The sequence below is a fragment of the Podarcis cretensis genome, assembly GCF_951804945.1.
Source record: "Podarcis cretensis genome assembly, chromosome: 2".
NCBI classification, from domain to species: domain Eukaryota; kingdom Metazoa; phylum Chordata; class Lepidosauria; order Squamata; family Lacertidae; genus Podarcis; species Podarcis cretensis.
The window spans coordinates 95,499,410-95,513,633 of record NC_137171.1 but is presented as its reverse complement, the minus strand read 5'-3'; positions in this window follow the sequence as shown (position 1 = coordinate 95,513,633).

The window sequence follows — 14,224 nt, the reverse complement described above, 5'->3', positions numbered from 1 at the left end:
ACCCACTACCTGAAGGAGTCTCAAAGCGGCTAACATTCTCCTTTCCCTTTCTCCCCTACAACAAACACTCTGTGAGGTGAGTGGGGCTGAGAGACTTCAAAGAAGTGTGACTAGCCCAAGGTCACCCAGCAGCTGCATGTGGAGGAGCGGAGACGCGAACCTGGTTCCCCAGATTACAAGACTACCGCTCTTAACCACTATACCACACTGTCTGGGATCCTGTTATTACAGCAGCTAATCAGATGCATATAGAAACCTGCAAGCAGAACCTGAGCAAAAGAGCACTCTCCTTTTTCATGGTTTTCAGTACATGAAGATTTAGCACTTATAACAAAATTGGATGTTTCTGTTTGAGTAAAAAGAGCATTTTTCATTTCTTATTACCAAAATGGATCAGAAACAAATTCTTAGGTTGCAGGCAGCTAATTAAAATTAGCACTCACAATTAGCCAACTAAATATTTTTGCTGTTTAATCTGTATTCATCAATATTTCTTTATATATATTTTTTGTGGGTTTCATCTACAATTTGCAGACCTCTTGGGAAACACTTTTGATTAAGCAGTTTATTTAGGGAGAAGAGTTATACCATTTGCAGCCCTAATAATTGCATGTTCCTCTGCCTCTCAGGTAAGTAAGCAGGTCAAAAGTTCATAATTTACATGTGTCTGGTTTATATTGAAAAGGCACATCTTCTACGACACAGCTCAAGAGACGACTGCAAGAAAGAACATGGAATTCCAAAACGTCTTCGCTTCAAACCAGGTACTAGTTGCTGCCCTGTTGCATCCCCTGACACTGTTGGATTTAGGAAGCAGTGACCTGCTGTGTAATGAAAGATTAGGGTGGGAATTACAACAGTGAGGAAAGGTCCCCGCTGTTAAGAAAAAGAGCAGAAGATCCTGCTGTGTCTGGTGGAACCGAAGAACCAACCAGAAGGATTCCTGATGGGGAGTCAATAGAGGAGAGAAATTAATTGTCAGTGCCAAAGAGACTCCCAAGAGGTACCTTGGGGAAGAGGAGGGAGGGAGATGGAATAAGAATTGATTGGACATATTGTTTCAAAGAAGAAGCAATTCAGGAGACCACAGCAGGCTCATTTGTACTCAGTAGGTCCCAAAGACAGGCAATAAGAAGGCTGTTATGGCTTTTCTTTGCTGAAGAGTAGATTTGTAACCAGTAGTAGCAATAGAGATTTATGGAACAGCTTGCAATGATAGCCCATTGTCACATTATAGGGGCTCTTCTGCTGTTGTTCAATAAACAATTATTGTTGTTCTTTCTTAATTATTGTTGACTATGAGTTGTTATATATGGGCTTCTTTATGCAGGTATGATGTAATGGTGAAAAATACCAAGGCCTCATCCGTGCTTTAGATGTATATCGAGCTTATACCACTTTAACAGTCATGGTTTCTCCAAAGAACCTTGGGAACTATAATTTGTCAAGAGTGCTACAGCACTACAATTACAAGAGTTGCCTGGGAAAAGGAATTTTGTTAAACTAATTTAAGTCTATGATATGGATATACCCCAAAGCTGTCATGTGACACTGCTATATGAAACTGCAATAACTATCATTTTGGTATACTTGTCAGATTCTTCCTAGGCTCTTCATGTGTCTAAAGATGCCTTTTATATATTAAACAGTGCAGTCAACAGAGAGCTGACTAACAGCATGTGAAATATATTCATACTTTTAGGTGTCCAAATCTGAGGAGTAGACCTCAAAATGTAATGAGTCGCCTAATAATTTTATTGGGCATTCAGCATCATCTTCCTGTTCCTGCTCCACTTTAAAAACAAAGCAGGGAAACTGCTTTGCGCCATGGCATTTCGGGAAAGCTTTTCCTAATGTGTTGAGGAGAGTCTTGAAATAAATGACATGAAACTGTCAAGGCAAATTCGGCAGAGCCGTTCTCGATGCCTCAGAAGCAATTGCTTCTTCAGCAAAAATCAAAACAATAGGAAAAAAGAAAACCACAGACAAACCCCAAACTGCAACACATCCCTGTCCCTTCATGAGAAAAGAGGTCAGCTGTATAAATCATGTTATTGCTATTATATGTTCGTTCAGCACTTGGGCTATATCAATGTGCATTTCAGTGTTTAGCTTATTCAGCCTAGCAAATCTCCTCAGTTTTTGACTGACAGATGGAAAACTTACTGCTCTTACACAGTGTATGTTAGCAACCACCACCATCCTAATGTTAATGCTTAATGCTGTCATTCTGAAGTTCCTTCCATGATGGAGAAGAAAAGAGAAAAGACACCCATTGCCATCCAAGCAAGTTGACATGATAAGAAATGTTTTACATTCCAAATTACAAGCTGCAGTTTCTTAATGGGACTATTTTGATAATGATTTGCTAAACTACAGTTCGCTAGCTCTCTAGGCAGTATAAGAGCAACTGAACTGCACATGGTGCTGGCATAGTTTCGCTTTTGCAGCTTGACTGTTAAACTGACCAACCTGCCATTTTGCTTACTCTTTGTGGAGTCTCTGCAATGGTTAAACTAGTAGCAGTGCCAGAGGTTCCTGTGCCTGCCTCTGGGATCTGCCAAATGTGTGTTTCTTTATCCCAATCCTAGGGGCAACACATAGCACATAGTAAAATGTAATCTGGTAAGAATGCTATCTCCTTTAGCCCTGTCCAGGTGTTTTTCAACGTTGATGGTAAACAGGTGAGAGACAGAATAGGGAATTACTAGCTACTCTCTCTCTCTCTCTCTCTCTCTCTCTCACACACACACACACACACACACACACTCCAGAGCCTTTTGTGTCTGTGGAGGCTCCTCATGCATCTGAGAACACCATGCAACCTACACCGTAAAAACCCCAATGTGTTTGCTCTCACCGTGTAACAAGGGCACCAGCTTGAATAAAGTATTGGGTGTGTGTGTGTCTGAAGGTGCACACTGGGATGCATGAGAGACAGGAGGCGCTAGGGGCAGAGCTGAGTGCAGCACCTGGGAAGGCACTGCACTTCAGCGGCAGTTCCTTTGTCCTTTTATACACAGCCCTCTCTTTCCACCACTGCCTACAGTCCTTTTTGCCCAACCCAGCAGTGAAGGGGAGGAAGAGAGACCCCCTCCACTTGCTTGCAGGTTTGGTGCAGCCATTGTTCTCTAGCCCCAAAGGACAGGCCCCACCAAATAGTTTAATGTGGATGCTGAAGGGACCTGGTGTCAGGAATGAACCAGCTCCCAGTGAAGGTTTGCAGCCAGCTCCCACTGAAGGTTTGCAGCCAACTGAAGGAAGCAGCCAGGAACAGAGAGGGTTAACTAGCATGTAGGATGAACATCAGCTAGTGCCAACTCCCCCACCCCTTGGAATGCCGGTTGATAGGGGAATGACTGAGAGTGGGCAGGAACCCAGCCAAAGCTCTTGGGAAGTTCAAACAGGTGTGAACTGAGAAGGAAGTAGTCTTTCAGAACGGCAAGAAATTGGAGCTGATCTGATCCCTCCTAAGAGTCGGCTAAGGGGAGGGCTGTTAGACCAGAAACAAAGCAAGAGACACAAAGTGTGAAAGTTCAATATATTCTGTAAAAACTGGAAGGAGTCTTCAGAAGGGTCATCTTCATTGATGATGCTGGAGGCTGTGTTAGAGCCATCCAGAGCTATCTGTTTGTTTTGACAATAAATCATCCTTTTTAATTAACTACACTTACTGTGTGATCAGAAGATTGGCGGTTTGAATCCCCGCAACGGGGTGAGCTCCAGTTGCTCGGTCCCTGCTCCTGCCCACCTAGCAGTTCGAAAGCACGTCAAAGTGCAAGTAAATAAATAGGTACCGCTCCAACGGGAAGGTAAACAGCGTTTCCATGAGCTGTTCTGGTTCACCAGAAGCGGCCTAGTCATGCTGGCCACATGACGCAGAAGCTGTATGCCTCAGCCAGTAAAGCAAGATGAGCGCCGCAACCCCAGAGTCATTTGCGACTGGACCTAACGGTCAGGGGTCCCTTTACCCTTACTGTGTGATCAAGCCAGGGACAGGACCCATGACACCTGGGCTCCTTAAGAGTTGGCAGCCCCTATGATTTTATGGTCCCCCACTCCTGTACTTTGTTTAGCACCCAGCCTGAGGAATAGTTTTGGAGAACTTGAAAGCTTTCTCACTATTTTGTGACTTTTTGGACACAGCAATCCTTCTGAATTCCAGTTACGGGAAATTGCAGCGGGTGTGTGTGTTCGTTCCTTTGCTCAAATCCTGCTTGTGGGTTTCTCATAGGCATCTGGGTGGCCACTGTGAGAACAGGATGATGGATGAGATGGGCCCTTGGTACAATGCAGCAGGCTCTTCCTATGTTCTTATATTTTACTTGGTCCTAAGAAAGGTGACGCAGGTGGCGCTGTGGGTTAAAGCCTCAGCGCCTAGGACTTGCCGATCGAAAGGTCGGTGGTTCGAATCCCTGCGGTGGGGTGCGCTCCCGCTGCTCGGTCCCAGCGCCTGCCAACCTAGCAGTTCGAAAGCACCTCCGGGTGCAAGTAGATAAATAGGGACCGCTTACCAGCGGGAAGGTAAACGGCGTTTCCGTGTGCGGCTCTGGCTCACCAGAGCAGCGATGTCATGCTGGCCACGTGACCCGGAAGTGTCTCCGGACAGCGCTGGCCCCTGGCCTCTTAAGTGAGATGGGCGCACAACCCCAGAGTCTGTCAAGACTGGCCCGTACGTGCAGGGGTACCTTTACCTTTACCTTTAAGAAAGGTAATGCCTAACAGTGGATTTTGGATTCCACTCCCCCCCCCCGACCTTAATGAACCAATATGTCTGCTTCCCCTCTGATCAACCCCCATTTCTGTTTCCTGTGTATGCACAGTGTCAATTCACCTATCTGCACCATCCCTGTGCATTGCTGTTGCAGGACACCTTGAAGTACTAACCAGTCTGGGCTGGATGATTAGGGTGTTAGCAACCAATATTTATTTATAGGATAATAAATGTACATCGCATACATCACTTTCGTTTATCCTTCGTGCAGTGGGTTGGAGAACAAACATCATCAGCACCTATACTTCCCAAGAGTCATATCTCCATTATTCAGCTGCAGTTCTATCTGCGATACTAAACATTATTCTCCGGACGATGATTTCTCTGTTGTGTCACAACATCATTTCTTTTCTTGGAGGACATCCCTATTTCCTTTGCTATGTTTTAAATACATACAGGAGAGAAAGAGAGAGAGACTGATGGGTTCTGGGAGTAAAATGGCTCACTTGTATGCTACTACTGGCAGTAAAAATGGATTTGATAGGCAGCGACATTCCAAAACCTTCATATGGAAACGAGATTCGAGTCATGTCAATCATTTACTTTTCAGCAATTCTAAATGTGCCAGCATCAAACAGCGACATCCATCTACCCCAGTACAGAAATGGTAGCATCAATATGACTGTTCCTCCTAGATAAAGGTGAAGTGTATATCACAAAGGAGCACATCAGAAGTGGAAGGAAACTAGATCACATAGTCAACGGCATCCATTCTCAATGTGAATATCCACAGGGGAGAAATATAATGAGGACCCAAATGAATGACATCCTTCTGAATCAAGGAGAAAGGGGCAAGCTACATCAGCAACAAAAGCCCCTGCCATAGGATCAGACTTCTGGGGATCACAAGACAGAAAGATGCATTCACAATACATATATCAAATTAACTATGATGTGTCAGAAAAGAAAGCAGAATTTCCTGGATGTTTTTTGTCAAATGTAGCATGAATTTACCAAGGTTAGAGGTGTTGGGGTTTTTTGGAAATTAAGCCGGCACAAACCTCACTTTTTTTTTCAATGCAGGAAATTCAGGACGGAAATGGAAATTTTATTTATGGTGGGATAGATTTATTATGCATTATTCACTTCATTATGCAATAGTCTGAAACAATCCATAAAATACAGCTCACTACTTATTTATCTATTTCTATAACACTTCCAATATAATCCATACATGACACCTTAATCTCGTCCATTCTAACAGCAACCGTGTCAGGAACATTGATGTTATTACCATTTTACAGGTGAGAAATAGAAGATGAGATGAGACAAGTTGGCCAAGGCTTCTGATTCACACCTGCAGCCTTCTTGCTTTTCCAGCCAAAGAGATGATCATGCAGCTAGTGCTCCCCCCCCCCAGTTCTCAATAGAACTGATCACTAGTTAAGTGACTTGCAGATGAGAATGAGGTACCTATGCCTCTTTTTCCTACAATAGGCTGTCTGTCCAGCGAATACATAAATACTGAGGGACGAAAACATTGTTACTGCTTAATATTTTGGGAGATGAAAAAGAAAACAAAACATCAAAAGAACTGGTTACAGTGGTACCTCTGGTTACAGAATCCGCTAATCCAGAAATAGTACCTCGGGTTAAGAACTTTTCTTCAGGATGAGCACAGAAATTGCACGACGGCGGCGTGGCGGCAGCGGGAGGCCCCATTAGTTAAAGTGGTACCTCAGGTTAAGAACAGTTTCAGGTTAAGAATGGACCTCCAGAACGAATTAAGTTCTTAACCTGAGGTACCACTGTTTTGGCATGGCGTTAGTGGCACTTTTCATTTTTGCTAGCCAGTGGAAGTCATCTCAGGACTTGGCATTGGATCACAAGTATCACTTGCTATGGAATATACCTATTATGGAGTGGGGTCATCACCCATCACCACTTGCTGTTTGCTGTCATTTGACACTCTGTGTTTGAGCTTGCTTCAAGGCAGACTTCTGTGGCATATCCAGTGGGGTGGAGGAGTGTGGCTCTTGTTCTCAGATGGGTCTTGATTGCATCCAGTTTCCTTTGCATGGGTATATCTCCATTTAATAACCCTAGCCTCAGCAAAGCTTCTTATTTCTAAGAGTTCCAGGGCTCTGAACTCAGCACTGATGTGGATATGAATTATGCTGTGCATCAGCATGCGCACTTCAGTGCTCATCCAGCCCCTCTGGGGCTAGCAGATTTTATGCACAGCTAGGTAGAGATGGATTGGGACTCATAAGGTTGAATGTAAATTCAGAAACCATGTGTGCAAACTAAAGCAATTCTGCCAAGCTTAAAGCCCCATCGAAGTCAATGGAACTTAAGTACACAGTTGTGTATACAAGCTTTGTTGATCTCAGTGGACATTAGACAGGTCTTGCTTTCTCTGAATTGCACTCATTATATTTTAGTTTACGTTATTTTGCTATGTCTCAGTGGAGAAACAGTATTTCTGAATACCCTTTGTCTACCTCTCAGCTTCATTTTTATCCTGCTTGGTACTGTATGTAATGTTCCTCATTTAATTTGGTCTTCCAGGGAAGAGGCAGGTAACACTTACCAACTGCCCATCTCCAGAGGGCAAATTGATCTACATGGGTGGAAATGTTATTGATTAATTCTTACTATAAATAACTGGGTGTTTTTGAAGCAGACATGTTCAGCATCATTGTATATTGACAAAATGTTCCTGTGATAGATAGCATACAAAATATGTTAGGCATGCATCCTTATCTTAAAGAATAGTGTTCATTAGCTTTTGTATTACAGAGGAGACCATTAATATTCAGCTCACAGAGAACTGCTGCACACCCAAGAGATTAATATTTGAATCCCTGGCTGATAGCCAGTGGGAGTGTGCCATGGGCATTATCTTTCTACAACACATTTAATACTTCCCCCGGAGGAGTTCATTCAACCAAGCATTGTATGTACAAGAAGTCCTAAATAACATGAACATAAAATTGCTGGCCTGAAAATTGTCTGCCTTTGTAAGAGCCTTTCCAATTAATCAGCTGTCAGTATTATGGGATGGTTCTAGACTGCCTGCAGTTCCCACTGCTGCAGAAGTTCAACCTACTGGAGTCCTAACAGGCTGGCCAATCTTATAGTCAGATGTCATTCTTCAGCCCATGCTTAATTTATTTTTTTAATAGGCAACTGAAGGTCTTCCATCAATTCCTAAAATAACAGAGGCAGTAAAATTAGCTTTGAGCCCACCACCACCAAAAAGTCCCAAAGCACTGAAAAAGCTTTTGGTTTTCACCAAACTTTTATTTAGGTTTGATATAAAACAGTAATTGTTAACCAGAGAGAGGAGTCAGTCCTCTTAAGATATCCATGTGTCAGGTGGCTGCAAGCAACTCCCACGGCCAGTTGCCCAGGAACATACAAAGACAAGGAAAAGTTTCTTACAATCCACTTTTTATTCAGTATTTAAAGAGAGAGGCTTTGGAACACAGCCTCTTGGATAATGGCATTGTCCCAAGTGAATCTCCACCCCCCTCCCACTCCCTCATGTGTCACCCCTATGGGTGCCGACAAGTGCCCTGTGCCTTTGAACTCTTTGCTCTCCTACTTTCAAGGCTCGCCGGGTTCTGGGAAAGGGGACTGGTCTGGAATGCTTTCTAAAGACACTGTGTCCTTCAGCTGTCGCCCCCCTGGTGCTTCCTGTTCCTCCTCCTCCTCTCCCATCCCAAGTTTCCCCCTCATCTGTCTCTGGGCTGTGACCTCGTGCAAACCACTGTTGTAAATCTGAACTGTCTTCCTCTTCTCTGGAAGGCTCAGTCTTCACCATTCCTCCTCTGCCCAGTCCCTGACACCATGGTTTGTTACTTTTCTGGGAATCCATGTGAGGAGCAGAGACTTGAGAAAAAGAAAAAAGTTCCCAAGCCAAATTAGGGGGCAATATATTGTCTCCTCTCTTCTCCACCATTCCTTCCAACCCCAGGATGAATCCCCCTTCCTTCCCTTAATTTGATGGTGGGAGAAGCAGCAGGGAAGGTGAACAAGTGTATTCCTCCTAAAGAGCCCTTTGGATAACTATGTTTCTCATGGACCCCTGCTGTCAGTAGCAAGCATGATAGTTAATGGAAAGTGTAGTGGTTCTAGGGGTTGCTCGTGCGTAAACCGGTGCAACACCTGGCTGGGTTGCCTGAGTGAACCTTGCTGGCAGAATCTGTCAGTGGCCGTTTCTTGAACTTCATCCAGCAAAGAAGCTCTTTGAAGCCTAGTCTCCTCCTACTCTCCCTGCGTGGAAGCATTCTGCGCAAGGAGGGTGTAGGCAGCGGAGGACCCTTACTCTCCCCACTGGTCCCTGGTAAGGACTCATGGGACCGCCTCGCCAATTCCCCCATCTGCCCCCATTCTCCACTGGTGCTACGCTGATTCTCTTCCCCAGAAGATGGGCTGCCTCTCCCCATCCCGGGACGCTCTCTGGGACCCCTCCGGAGCCCGCTCTCTCCCTCCGGCCCTGATGGCAGTTCCCTGACAGAAAGAAAAGGGGAAAACCCCAATCTTGCTCCCTGTTGCCATTCTCACTGAGGATGTAAGGAAAGACGGAGGAATAATAATAATAATAATAATAATAATAATAATAATAATAAATTTATACCTGATCACTGCAGATGGTGACAGCAGTCACAAAATTTAAAGATGCCTGCTTTTTGGTAGAAAAGCAATGACAAACCTAGACAGCATCTTAAAAAGCAGAGACATCACCTTGCCAACAAAGGTCCGTATAGTTAAAGCTATGGTTTTCCCAGTAGTGATGTATGGAAGTGAGAGCTGGACCAAAAAGAAGGCTAATCGCTGAAGAATTGATGCTTTTGATTTATGGTGCTGGAGGAGACTCTTGAGAGTCCCATGGACTGCAAGAAGATCAAACCTCTCCATTCTGAAGGAAATCAGCCCTGAGTGCTCACTGGAAGGACAGATCCTGAAGCTGAGGCTCCAATACTTTGGCCACCTCATGAGAAGAGAAGACTCCCTGGAAAAGACCCTGATGTTGCGAAAGATGGAGGGCACAAGGAGAAGGGGACGACAGAGGACGAGATGGTTGGACAGTGTTCTCAAAGCTACTAACATGAGTCTGACCAAACTGCGGGAGGCAGTGGAAGACAGGAGTGCCTGGTGTGCTCTGGTCCATGGGGTTACAAAGAGTCGGACACAACTAAACGACTAAACAACTACAACAATACCCCACCCATCTGGCTGGGTTTCCTGAGCCACTCTGGGTGGCTCCCAACAGAAGATGATGATGATGATGATGATGATGATGATGATGATAAAATATCAGACATTAATAACTTCCCTAAATAGGGCTGCCTTCAGATGTCTTCTAAATGTCAGATAGTTGTTTATTTCCTTGACTTCTGGTGGGAGGCTGTTCCATAAGAAGAGTTTACTTGCTGAGTGGGATGGTTTGAGTGTATGGGGCAAGGGTTGGGAAGCCAGGAATGTTGGTGGATGGATGCAGAAGGGAAGGCAGGACTTTTCCCCAAAAAAATCCAAAGAGTGGGGAAATCAGCTTTCTTCAGTTTTAATGTGTGTGTTTTTAAACAACCCCCTCAAAGTTATTTCTGAGACAGGCTCAGGACCACTTTTCCTGCATGTCAATGAAAAGCATGAGGGAGAAAGAACACAATGTTCCTGGTAGAGGGCAAGGTGGAAGCCCCATGTGCAGTATGATGCAGTCATAAAGAATATTTTTTATAGACTGATTAGGTTAGACTGACTGTAGGAAGAGGAAAATTGCAAGTGGGACTACAACATACTGTGACTGCAAAGCAATAGCCACTTTTCTTTTTGAACCTATAAATGCCAGCTTGTTGATAACACTAATCAAAAATCTTGGGTCCCGTGTAATGTGGAGAACAGATTTTAAAAAATGAAAATTTAAATACTGAAGTCCAAATATCTACATTTTTTTCTCTATGTAACATTGACATTTGTTCCAGTTTATTATTTCTCTATATTTACATTTCCTTTCCTTTCCTTGCATTCATTTGCAAGTATGTAGCATTGATTTCTGCATTGATCAGAACATAGTCCAGATATCTACAAGGCCTCCTCCAACTCTGTAATTGATACTTTGCTACCGTATTGCATCAGAACTACAGAGGAATTCATTTTAAAATGTTTGAATGGTGACAAAGCTCTTAGCAATACCCAGCTTTCTCAAAATATATGATAGTGTTGAGTAGAAAAGAAAGCATTTGTAATTCCCCCGGTATAACTAATTGATTAGTTTACTAATGTAAGATCTAAAATGTAAACTTGAATTGGAATAATGATGGCACAGTTGAAAACAACATAATCTTTTCATTCAGCTGCACTTAAAATGATTCTTCAAACAATGAATGATTTGTCTCTGGTATTTGTTCAGAGAAACTGTTATCATCATTAACTAGCCTCAAATATCTTCTGCACTGTGATACTGGCATGCTCATTTTTAATTGGTTAATTAGTCAAGCAAAAAGCAAGAGAGTCAATCAATTAAAACTTATTAAGCTAAATAAGAAACATTTCTATGTGCAGACATTTCTGACAGTTTATAGGATTAAAGCTTTCTGAAATCTCATGCAGGGTCCTGAAACACGTTCCGTCCAAGAGAAAGCAGTAAGCATGCATATATAATCTCCTATTTCTGTTTGATATGTTGTCTGGCAAATGCCACAAGGCCCTCACATATCTCTGAGAAGTTGTAGAGGTGTCTAGTGCAGCCTAGGTATAATGTTATATTGCAGTATTTCAGGTTAGCAACCATCCTCAGCAGACATAAAAGTTTTATCTGTTACAGTATATTAAGTCAATTTTAAAGCATATGTTTCCCAAGTTTCTTTTTGTTCTGTTTGCCAGAGATGCTAGGGATTTTTATTATGTTTGTTATTTGGGGGAAACTCTCCCTCCCTCTCAGATAGATATACTGATTACTTTACAGCACCTACTGCATGAATTTTAGTGAAGTCAAGTAAACAGCTGAAATATAAAAATAGATGTACCTTTAAAATTCATGACCTAGTACATCACTAGAAATAACATTACCAAATCTTTCAACAAGGGCATCATTACATAGATTGGGAATGAGTGGATTTCACTCCAAATTGCAGGTCACTCAGAATCTAACTTGGTTGCGTAGATATGTGACTTGGAAGACCACCCAACCATAATGTGTTAGTTGTTGTAACCCACCTTGGAACCTACGGATGAAGGGTGGGTAATAACTTATAATAATCATTTTTGCTTGGGGTATCAGACCAGCATGAATGATCTTATCGACGATTAAATTCGCTTTCAGAAAACCTCTCTAATGAATAATTTTCACATAAGGTTTTTTTTTGTTTGTTTGTTTTGCAAAAGGAAGTACTATTGGGAATGCACATCTGCTTGAAGCACATGGTGTTGGAGGAGCAGGCAGTCGTAGGGAAACCGAAAAGCTTATTTACTATTGTACCACCAGCTTTACTGTATGCTTGTGAAACATGGACCACTTAAAAATGTCAACTCCTCAAAGGATTCCATCAATGGTGTCTCTGAAAAATTGTACACATCTCTTGGGAAGACAGGCAAATTAATGCCAGTGTACTGGAAGAAGCAAATATCACCAGTGTAGAAGCAATGATTCTTCAACATCAACTTTGTTGGACTGTTCATGTGGTTTGAATGCCTGCCTGATTACCATCTTCCAATGCAACTGCTCTATTCCCAACTTAAGAATGGAAGGTGTAATGCCGGTGGACAGCAAAAGAGGTTTAAGATGCTCTCAAAGCAAATGAAAAAAAAAGTAGCATAAACACTGACAACTGGGAAACACTGGGCTGCGAGCGCTCCAACTGGAGAATGGCATCTACCAAAGGAATCATGAACTCAGGCTGAAAGGGACAAACAAGCTGAGAGGAAGGCCTGTTTGGCGAATCTTCACCAAGATCAACTCCCACCCAGAAACCTATGTCTCCACTGTGGAAGGATGTGTGGATCCAGAACTGGCCTCCACAGTCATGGACACACCGTTAAGACCGTGTTCATCGAAGACGATCTTACTCAGCTACAAGTCATCACCAAAGAAGAAGAAAAGCACACTAAATGTAACAAGGGAAAGGCAATGTGAGATCCAGTTCTGCTTCTAATCTGCATGTAAGTCTATAAAAGAAATGTATGTCTGCATGACGCCATGTTTTATATGGCCCAAGAAACAGAAAATTTGCTCAAGAGGTCTATATCTCATGCAGAATTGGAAGGAATTTAAAGGAGAATAGAAAAACATTCAAGACACATTTCCCCCCAACACCAGCACAGCAACAAAATGGTGCCAACCAAGCCCTAGTTGAGTGTTCACACTAATACAATTACAATTGTGTGAGGTGGAGCTAACTGGACTGACAGATGGATTATATTCCAGCACTGGCACCAGGGCAGCATCTGTCACTACCTGTGGGCAGCAGGCTTGCTGAAGAGGTGCTGTGCAAGTCATGCAGCACAGAGTCTGGCCTTTAAAAGACACCTCAATCGTCCCTACCTGTCTGAGGCTACCTCATCCTGCATCATGGCAGGGCTGCCCTAAAGACAAGGAGTGTCTGCTATGCTAAGAAACTGGTTCCAGTGAAAGAATCCTAATGGGAATGGGGAATCCATTTTAGCAAGATGGAATGAAATTGAGGGCATGCCAAACCGCTGATTGGCTTAGTGGCCACTTTTACATCTAAGCTAGGAAATCTGTTCTTTCTTGTATCAATTAGTTGCTTTTGTCAGATTAGATTGAATGTCATGGGCATATTGGTTCTGAGATCAACATATGTGATACTCCAATTGCATTTAAATATACAATTAAATTATCGCATTATCCGAAACTGCAGAAGGATGATAATCCTGCTGGGATTTCTTTTTCTTTTTCTTTTTTGAAGAAAATCTGTTTCTCTGTTCAGATTTCTTAAGAACTGGCACTGAACCCACGTCCAATCAAACTGTTCAAGGGTTTGGGGTCATGACTGTTGCGACACAGCAGGTTGCTGCAGAGTTTAACGTAGCGTGCATAAGCGAGCCAGTTGGGAATATTCTCTCGAGATGATTTGCAAGATCTTTTAAAAGAGCTATTTGAAAAGCCTAGAAGATCTCAGCACTATATATATTTTTCATTACTTTCCTGCTGTTTTGGCAATGTTTCCAAAGTGTCAGTGCATTCAAAACAATGACAACGGCGACCGTGGAGAGGAAACGATGAAATAGTGCAGGGGAATGGCTGCTTTAGGCAAAATTAAAATCGTTTTCAATTAATTGTAGAATCAATTATTAAAGAATCCCCAGCAATCGTCACTGGTATACCCAATTGTTTTCCGGCTTTTCTTTTCTTTTTTAATGCCACAGTACAATTTTCAGGGGTTTTGTGTTAATCATTATTTTCATCCTTAAACCTTTTGCATTATTCATATTGTCTGCTCTGTGAGTTCCCTCCTCCCTCAGCACTGAGTGAGGTCAGGAATG